Raw genomic sequence first — 9139 nt, 5'->3', positions numbered from 1 at the left:
GTGAAGCATACCAAAAATATGTTAACCGGTCTTTGTACTTTAATAATTCGCCTTGTTCATTTTTAATTCTTTTGCTTCTTTTTGTTATTTGGATCTTTCGACTTGATTTGCAGTTATTGGACCTTTAATTTTTAAATATTTGTAACACCATTTAATAACCTTCAGTCTTTTTTACTTTTTTTATTAGGATCAAGTATTTTGCATTTAAAAGGTCCAAACGTTTCGCGGTTTGTAATATTGAAATTTTTCTATAAATTAACATCCAGAAAAGCTTTAAAATCTACGTAGGATTTTTTTTTTTTTGGTCTTGCCCCCAATTCTTTTTAAAATTCTTCTGATCTTCGGAATTCTCTAGTGTCTTAAAATCACCATCTTCTCACCAAAACCCCATATGATCTTTCGGGTTTAATCGTATTGGTTTTGGGAAAAATTTTCCCCCAAACCCTTTTAGATTTTCTGCTTCTTTATTTATCAACAAACTGTTCTGGAAGTAATCCCTTGTTTTTTAATTCCGGGTAATGTTTTTAAACGACTTGATAACTTTTCTTTTTGATTTCTATTTTTTTTCAGTAATGGCTTAAAATTTTTCGTATACATGCCCCGTTTTGTAGTTTTTTAATTTTTTCTCTCTTTATTTCTTCTCTAAGATCTCTCATTTTTTGCCGACTAATTTTTTTCTTATTTCTTATTCTTATTTCATTAATTTTTGTTGCTTTTATATAAACGTAATAATAAAAAATAATAAAAGATAATGTTTTATTATAAAAAAGGGAAAATTTCCCAAAATTATTACAAAAGTGATAAATAAATAACTTTAAAAACGTTACCCTTTTATCCCGGATTCATGTTTTTGAATGTTAAATGGGGATTTTTCGGTCTGGAAAAAAAAAATCGTTAATGCATATACCCCGAAAACCCTTATATATTATAAAAAAATTTTATACTTAAGCTAAAAACCTGAACAATCTAAATATCAAGATTTAAATTAACCAATTTTAAATCAAATTGCAAAAAAAATTAAGTAGATCCCAAAAGAAATACTTGAATATTCAGTGATTAACCAAAAATTTAACTTGGAGAATCTTAATCAAAAAACCCCAAAAATAGTAAATTTTATGATTTTGTATGTGAAATAAAAAAGTTCAAAAAGAAAAAACAAAAACTTTTTTCAAGACGCAAAAAATGTTTTGTTTTTTTTAGCCCGTTTTCTATAAAACACCCAAAAGATATCCGAATTTAATGTTTTACATTTTTAAAATTTTTTTTGAAAATCCAGGTAAACGGAAAATGATATGATTTGTAATGAAAAAAATAACCCTAAAAATTTTGCTAATCACAAAACAAAATAGATTTCTTATATATTGACAAACAAGGAATTTTTTGAAAAAAAATTTACTGGTAAATTAAAAAATTATATAATGGGGGTTTTTAATAATATAGAACAAATAAATGAACCTGGCAGTATAAGTAAAATTAAAAATTTGATATTGATTAAGTGATTTTTTTACTAAAAAAAAAATTCAAAAAACTTTAAAAAAGGAAAAAGGAATTATCTTAAAGAAAAAAAAAGGGAAATTTATAACACAATGAAAAGAGCATTAGATTTGGGAGGTAAAACCTTATAAATAGGAGTCCCGATAACCAACGATGCGTTTCAAGACGATTTATTTTAAAAAAGTTTTAAAGTTAAAGATTTACTATAATCTTGAAATATTAAAAGTTTTAAAACGAATTAGAAGAAAAGTAAAGAAAATTGAAGAATTAAAAAGATTTAAAAAAAAAATCATATTAAAGTTGAATTACAGATAAAATTGAAAAAAAATGAAAACTATGGTTGATTCTTTTTAAAAAACTTGAAAAGAAATCTGATTTGACGATGACAAAAAAAAAAAGTATTTCGGTAATTTAAAAAATTTTTTCACCAAATTCAAGAATTAAAATAGTATGATTAAAAATGAAAACAAAAGACAAGATTATTTAGGTAAAAAAGTTACAAAAATGATCAGTTAGAAATCAGAACAAATAAATAAACTAAAATGAAACTGAAAATAAAAAAAAGATTTTTTAGAAATTTAAATTTTAAAAAAACTTGCAGAAAAAAAATCTAACTGGAAAAAACAGCTTCAAAAGAGGGATGATCATGACACAGCTTAATAACCTTTAAAAAAAAATTAATTAAATAGAGACTTTAAAAAAAAAAAATTCGAAATTGGATTAGTATTTTTGACAACCGTCATAATTTAAAGAGCGATTAGTAATATTTCAAAAAAATTACAAGAAGATATTAATGAATTTAATGTAAAGTTGAAAAACATAAAAGTGAATGGGCTTTGTTGAAAAATCAGTTAAAAAAAGGAGATCAATCATGCTAAGCTAAAGCATTAACAAATAATGATCACTAGAAAAATTTTTAAAAAACAACTTCGGAACTTGATTAGTCTGTTGACACACGTCAAATTTAAATACGCGGATTAATAACTTTCAGGTTTTTTCAAAAAGATATTAAGAATTTTAAAAAAAATTTAAAGATAAAATTAATGATAAATTAAAAAAGTAATAAATGACTGACTCTGTAGTTGAAAAATCAGCTAAACAAAAGGGGAAACAAATTTGCTTTTATCAAAATTTACTAATACCCCAAAAAAATTACAAAAAATAAAAAAAGCTTTTTTTAAACAAGAAACACAATTGCTAAACAAAGAATACTTTTTAACAATCTATTGCTTTTGAAGTTGTTACAACAAAACGACTTGTGATTTAGCTGAAATAATTCTTAACTTAAAAAGAAAGACAGGAAATAGAAGAAAGGTTTTGAGGAAGTGGGACATGAAATGTTTCTTTCGAATCATAAAAACAGTTTTTTGATTACATAAAAAAGAAAAAATATTTTAAAAACCCTCATGGTGCCCGGATATATTTTAAAATATGAAAATCTGATCGGTCTGAACTTATAATATATTTTAAATTAAAAACCCGGAATTATTTTAGATTATAAAGATTTTATACAAAAAAACCAAAAACATAAAATAGCTGCCCCATGTGCTTTTTAGAGGGTGTTTGTGGTCAAAAAAACCGGAATTTTTATAAAAAATATTAATTTTATTAACGGGTTCGAGCCCTATAGGTGAACCGTATAAACCGATAAAGCCCAAAATCACTTTTATATTTAGGTGGTGGGGTGAAATGAGATCTAATTTTTAGTACAATTATAAAATGAAATATAGCGCGAGGACTATGCACTGATCTTTTTTTTTCTATTTATAAGGGAAAAAAAATTAGTTTATTTAACACAAGGGGCAATGTTTGATATTCACCTTTTTAACGATTCAGCATTACAGAAGAAATTTACGCTTTTGAAGGATAGTTACATCGATTTACATATGGAGAAAAATTATTTAATGAACCGAATTTGTAAACAAACTTTTAAATTAAACTCTCAAACGATTGAGGATTTTCTACATAAAAGTATTTATATTCAATCATGTGTTACCTTAGCATACTCAAAGGTTGAGTGATTTCAGTTTTTTGCTTAAATTTGTAAAACTTGTTTAATAGTTGTTAAAAAAGCAAAAACCGTGTTTGTACATTTTTTTAACCCCGACGCCAGGAGAATTTTTTTACGTGCACACCCCCACGCCGGGGTGAACCATTAAATTTTCCCAAGAGACCTTCTGTAGGCTCACATTTTCAGGGTTTTTAAATCATCAAAATGCCCGGTTTTGCAGCCGAATCCCTTCACCCCCCTTGTTTTGCCCCCGAACCTTCGAAACTAGAGACAAGAAACGAAGTAAGGCAATTCATTTCTTTACAACATTGACGGAAAATTTTTAAAGTGCCCAACCAGTCAATTCATAAAAAAGCAGGCTGTAACCGTTAACGACAAGGCGACCCCCTACACAAAACATCGCAGTACCTTTAAACAGACAAGGAAGCGTCAATCGACTTCCGGAATAAACGAACAGAAAACCCCCAAAGAAATTTTAAAGTTGAAACCCGGGTTTTATATTGTTTTTCTTTATTTTAATAGTGTTTTTTGGTTTTGAATTATCATAATTTTTTTCATTTTGTTATAATTTATTCAAATTTCTTTTTTTTTTTTAAATAATACAATCCTAAAGTAATTTTATTTTCCCAAAATTAAATTAAAAAAATTTGTATGAATTTCAATTATCAAAGGGGGATATTGTTTTTTAAAAAAAAAGGGGTTTGTTTTTTTAAATAAACCCCGACCTTTTTATTTGTTTATTTTGCATTTGGTTTCCCGGTCCCAAGTTTATTTTTTTTTTGAAATTTTTTGTTTTTAGGGTTTAAATTTTTAATGTATTATTTAAATTTTATACTTTTGTGCTTTTAATGTCTTTAACAGTTTTTTTTTAACTTGTTAAAAGGGTTTCAAAACAAAAAAGTAAAAGGTGATTGAAACAGAAAATAAAAAGTGGTTAAAATTTAACCACATTATTTTTATTCCCGTAGTTATATTAGGCCAAACTTATTTCTTTTGTCCCCTCGGTGTAGTGTTTAAAGTTTTTTAAGTGGAACTATTTTTAAATAAAGACATATGTTTTCTTCATTTTAAATCATCTTAATTAAATATCTTTATTAAATCGAGGTTTTATGGGTTTTTAAACCCGTGGATTTTAAATTGTCCGGGATTGACCAGTCCCGAAAAGGGTTTAAAAGGTCAAATGAAGGGTTTGTTGACTTCGCACAAACAATTACTTATACTGTTTTATCGCATTATCATTTAAATTAAATGGAAAAGTGTGTGTTTGTCTTTTTAATTTGTTCTTTTGAAAATTTTTTTAAATTTAGATGGAGGGTTGAGTGAGGACTTTTAAATTTTTCATCTCACGGTGCTTTTTTTTAGAAGCCGGGATGAATCTGCCGGTTAGGGCACTGCTGGTAAATATACATGCTCAATTTACAGGGCTTTGCCAGATATATTTCCAACCATTGCAAAACCTTCAGTCCTTATAACCCCCACCCCAACCTATTTGGATTTTTTTTATTGTTTAAATGAATCATTATCCGATATAAATTATTTGGAATAATACAAGTACAGAAAACATCGCCTACATTGAAACGGGGGTTTTTAACACTTTTGTTAATGCAGTGCAAGGTTGCTCTTATATAAAAAAATGTTTTTGTTAGTTAAAAAGAAATGACAATCACCTTTAATTCTTATAGAAAAAGGTCGGTGTCGTTGTTAAATTTTCCGGAAGATACCGCACGATGCTTTGTTAATATGATAGAGCATGGAGTTACTACTTTCTGTCAAACTCTAGTCTGAAAACGCTAACGTAGTGTACACAATGAGTGAGCTTTGAAAAACGTAGTCATTGGTACCATTTCTAAGTACATGTAAACATTATCTATAAAACACGCCGTTCCATTATTAAAAGTGCGAAAACATCCCTGACTTCGTTTATATAATAAATTTTGTTGACTTAATATTACTAACGGCTGCAAGTTCAAAAAGTAGAGTAAACAGTCAGTAAATCAGAGTAGAAGACCAACGGGTAGTATAAAGTATACCTCTGCAACGTTTCTTTCTATTTCTAAGACTAGAAATTAATTAAGTAAACACAAACTGCCAAGTTATTTACAATATAGGACCAACAGGTGATATAACTTAGACCTCTGCATCGTTATTCTTGAGAACAAATTTTATCACAGCATGCAAAATGTGAGATACCCCATCCTGCTTTATTTATGTGTCTAAGACATTCGCAATGGATTCATATTTCATTTGTTTACATAAACATTCAATGGGTTTGAATTTATGCTTATAGTTATTATCATTACGCGTACAAACAGACGGTAGAAGCAGAAAATATAGAAAAACTCTAACCATTATTTTCATTCCTGGTCGTGAAAACAGACCACATTCGTAATTCTTATGCCTATATGAGAACCATAATACCGCTTTATCTTAACAATATATCTTCGTGTAAAAGTTATTAACTTTCATGTTTTACATCACAAGAAACTCCATTTCGTCCAAAATCAAGACTACATTGAACAGACAACTTTTGTTTGGATATTGTAAATGAGTGTGTGTGTTTGTTCGGGTTTAACGTCTTTTTCAACAGTTTTTTCAGTCATATAAACGACGGTGTCTACTTGTAGCAGTGAGCACAATGCCCAACTTTATAGTGCTGCCTCACTGGAATATCACGCCGTAGACACGTGATATGATACCCCACCCAGTCACATTATACTGACACCGGGCTGACCAGTCCTAGCACTACCCTCTTAATGCTGAGCGCCAAGCGAGGAAGCTACTAGTACCATTTTTACGTCTTTGGTATGACGCGGCGGGGATCGAACCCACGACCTCCCGCACTCGAAGCGGACGCTCTACCACTAGGCTACCGAGGCGGTTATTGTAAATGAATCACCCTAACAAGTCATTAACTAAGGAGAAGAACTGTGATGTCTAAAGCCTTTCGTTATCCTAACTTAGCCAGAATAAGACGTTTTACGGAACTATATTTTTATTTTACGGATAATTGTCTTGTACGGCGTATGAATTGCTGAGTATCTGATTTGACGGCATCTAGCGATTGGTTGGCGGGAGAAGAATCGCAGAATCATTGGCTGACGACAACACACCTTCTTTCAAAGATTTCTACGCGGGAACCTATAAATTGTTCAGTACTACCTTCCATTCCGTTAAACACTGAAAATAAATAAAGAACAAATCTGGACACAGGACCCGGAAATCCGCTAAAACCGTGAAAAATCTCAGACACAAATATTACTCAAAGTATTTTATTCTCAAGAACATTGTATTATATATTCTAACGGATTTTCGGTAAATACGTTCAAGCCTATTGTAATCTTTGAAGGTATACTGTAGTACATCTATACTGTCCGTCAATTCCGTTGTTTCTTGATTCATGTCCACTTTGATGGTGAAAAACTGTTGCAAGTTTTAAAGCAATAGCTTTGATAGTTTATGAGAAAAGTTGACTTAAACATAATACTCAACCAAGAAAATGATTTTCTAAGTCCAAAAGGGGCAATAATTATTGCAAAAAGCAGATGGAGTTACGCTGCTTGCTGTACAGGTCAACTTATGATGGTGAACAAGTGTTGCAAGTTTCAAAGCAATAGCTTTGATAGTTTAAGAGAAAAAGTTGACCTAAACATAAAACTTAACCAAGAAATCTGATATTTTCTAAGTCCAAAAGGGGCCATAAATCTTGCAAAAAGCAAGATGGAGTTATGTTTCTTGCTGTACAGGGTCAACTTATGATGGTGAACAAGTGTTGCAAGTTTTAAAGCAATAGCTTTGATAGTTTAGGATAAAAACTGACCTAAACATAAAACTTAACCAAGAAAACTGATTTTCTAAGTCCAAAGGGGCAATAAATCTTGCAAAAAGCAAGATGGAGTTATGTTTCTTGATGTACAGGGTCTGCTTATGATGGTGAACAAGTATTCCAAGTTTCAAAGCAATAGTTTTGATAGTTTGGGAGAAAAGTTGACCTAAACATAAAACTTAACCAAGAAATCTGATATTTTCTAAGTACAAAAGGGGCCATAAATCTTGCAAAAAGCAAGATGGAGTTATGTTTCTTGCTATACAGGGTCAGCTTATGATGGTGAACAAGTATTCCAAGTTTCAAAGCAATAGCTTTGATAGTTTAGGAGAAAAGCTGACCTAAACATAAAACTTAACCAGGCAATGCCGACGCCGACAACCGCTCAAGTGATGACAATAACTAATCATTTTTTTTCAAAAAATCAGATGAGCTAATAATCGTCTGCTAGCTTACTTGTTTGCGTATCGCCTTTGTTAAAGGTGGATAATCAGACTTTGACCATGTAAGGGATTTGCTTGTAACTTTAACATCTGATCATTTACACTCATTTATGTTCACTAAACACTTAATACAAGTTAGATTTTCGCTGGAGGTATTTTTAAAATTCGATTTTCCTATCCTGGTTGCCCAACCAAGATAGAGTTATTTTATCATAAGTATAAATTTGATAAGCATACTTTGCTTAAGGAAAGGTATTAATATTAGATATATTGAAATATATTTGTAAAATATTTTCATTAACAATTATGTATTTAGATGGAATTCGATAGAAACGAAAGTTTAAAAAATGATTATTATCTCCCTTTGCCTATCTTGGTTGCGCAACCAAGATAGATTGGAAATAAATGAATTCAGAAGCTACACACAGATTTAAAGCTTGCCGTTTGGTTCAGATTGTTAAATAGTTGGTATGTCTATCAAATGCAAACGTAAAACTAGAAATTGTATCGAAATAAAATGGATTACTCAGCCTTTTAAATACTTTTATATTAAAGGGGAGTAATTACAAATTTTTATAAAAAATAATAAAACATACATTTCTAATAGGAATTTAACTCTATGTAATGGGTCTTTTTGTTCCTTAAATAAATCTCTACCAGAATATACAAAAAGTAAAAAATGGCATTAAATGTTGTTTAAATGTGATTGACCACCTTTAAAGTTTCAATACATGTAGACATGTGACAATTAGGCAATCAGTACCGTGTCAAAATTAGATTGTTTGCATAACAAGCGTGTAACATTGGTCAGTCAACTATTAAACCGTTTAAGTTTGCACCAATTAAGCAGATGACATGATCACTTGAGTGAATAAAAAATCAAATTTTGTAATAAACTGCAGCCGTTTTTCGTAACCATCACACTCAATTCATCAAAATAATGAAGATTCAATGCACTGAAAGCCTTACTAAGAATGTGCTCCCTTTTTAATATCGTATATCAACAACGGTGATTTAAAAAATTTCTATCTTATTTATAGATTTCCTTCATGTAGATTTATTCAAAATTAATTTTTTTTAAGACTGTTTGCGTTTTTTCTCTTTTAGTTACGTAAACCCCCAGTGCAATTGCATTGCATATGTAATTCTCACGACCGCGCACTCCTCACACAGCGTTAAACATGTTTACTTCCGGGATACACAAATCCAATTTTCTTTTATAATCACGACAATATGAGAAGATGACACAGCATTATAATTCTTTTAATGTATTTTTCAGTAGCATTTAAGGTAAATAAATGTCCCGTTTATACGATTCTCATTTCTTATTAACATAAAACAGTGTCCAAAATAAGTTACCGGTGGGTG

The sequence above is a fragment of the Mercenaria mercenaria genome, chromosome 11, assembly GCF_021730395.1.
Source record: "Mercenaria mercenaria strain notata chromosome 11, MADL_Memer_1, whole genome shotgun sequence".
Lineage (NCBI taxonomy): Eukaryota > Metazoa > Mollusca > Bivalvia > Venerida > Veneridae > Mercenaria > Mercenaria mercenaria.
The sequence above is the reverse complement of the archived record's forward strand: the minus strand, read 5'-3'. Positions refer to the sequence as shown.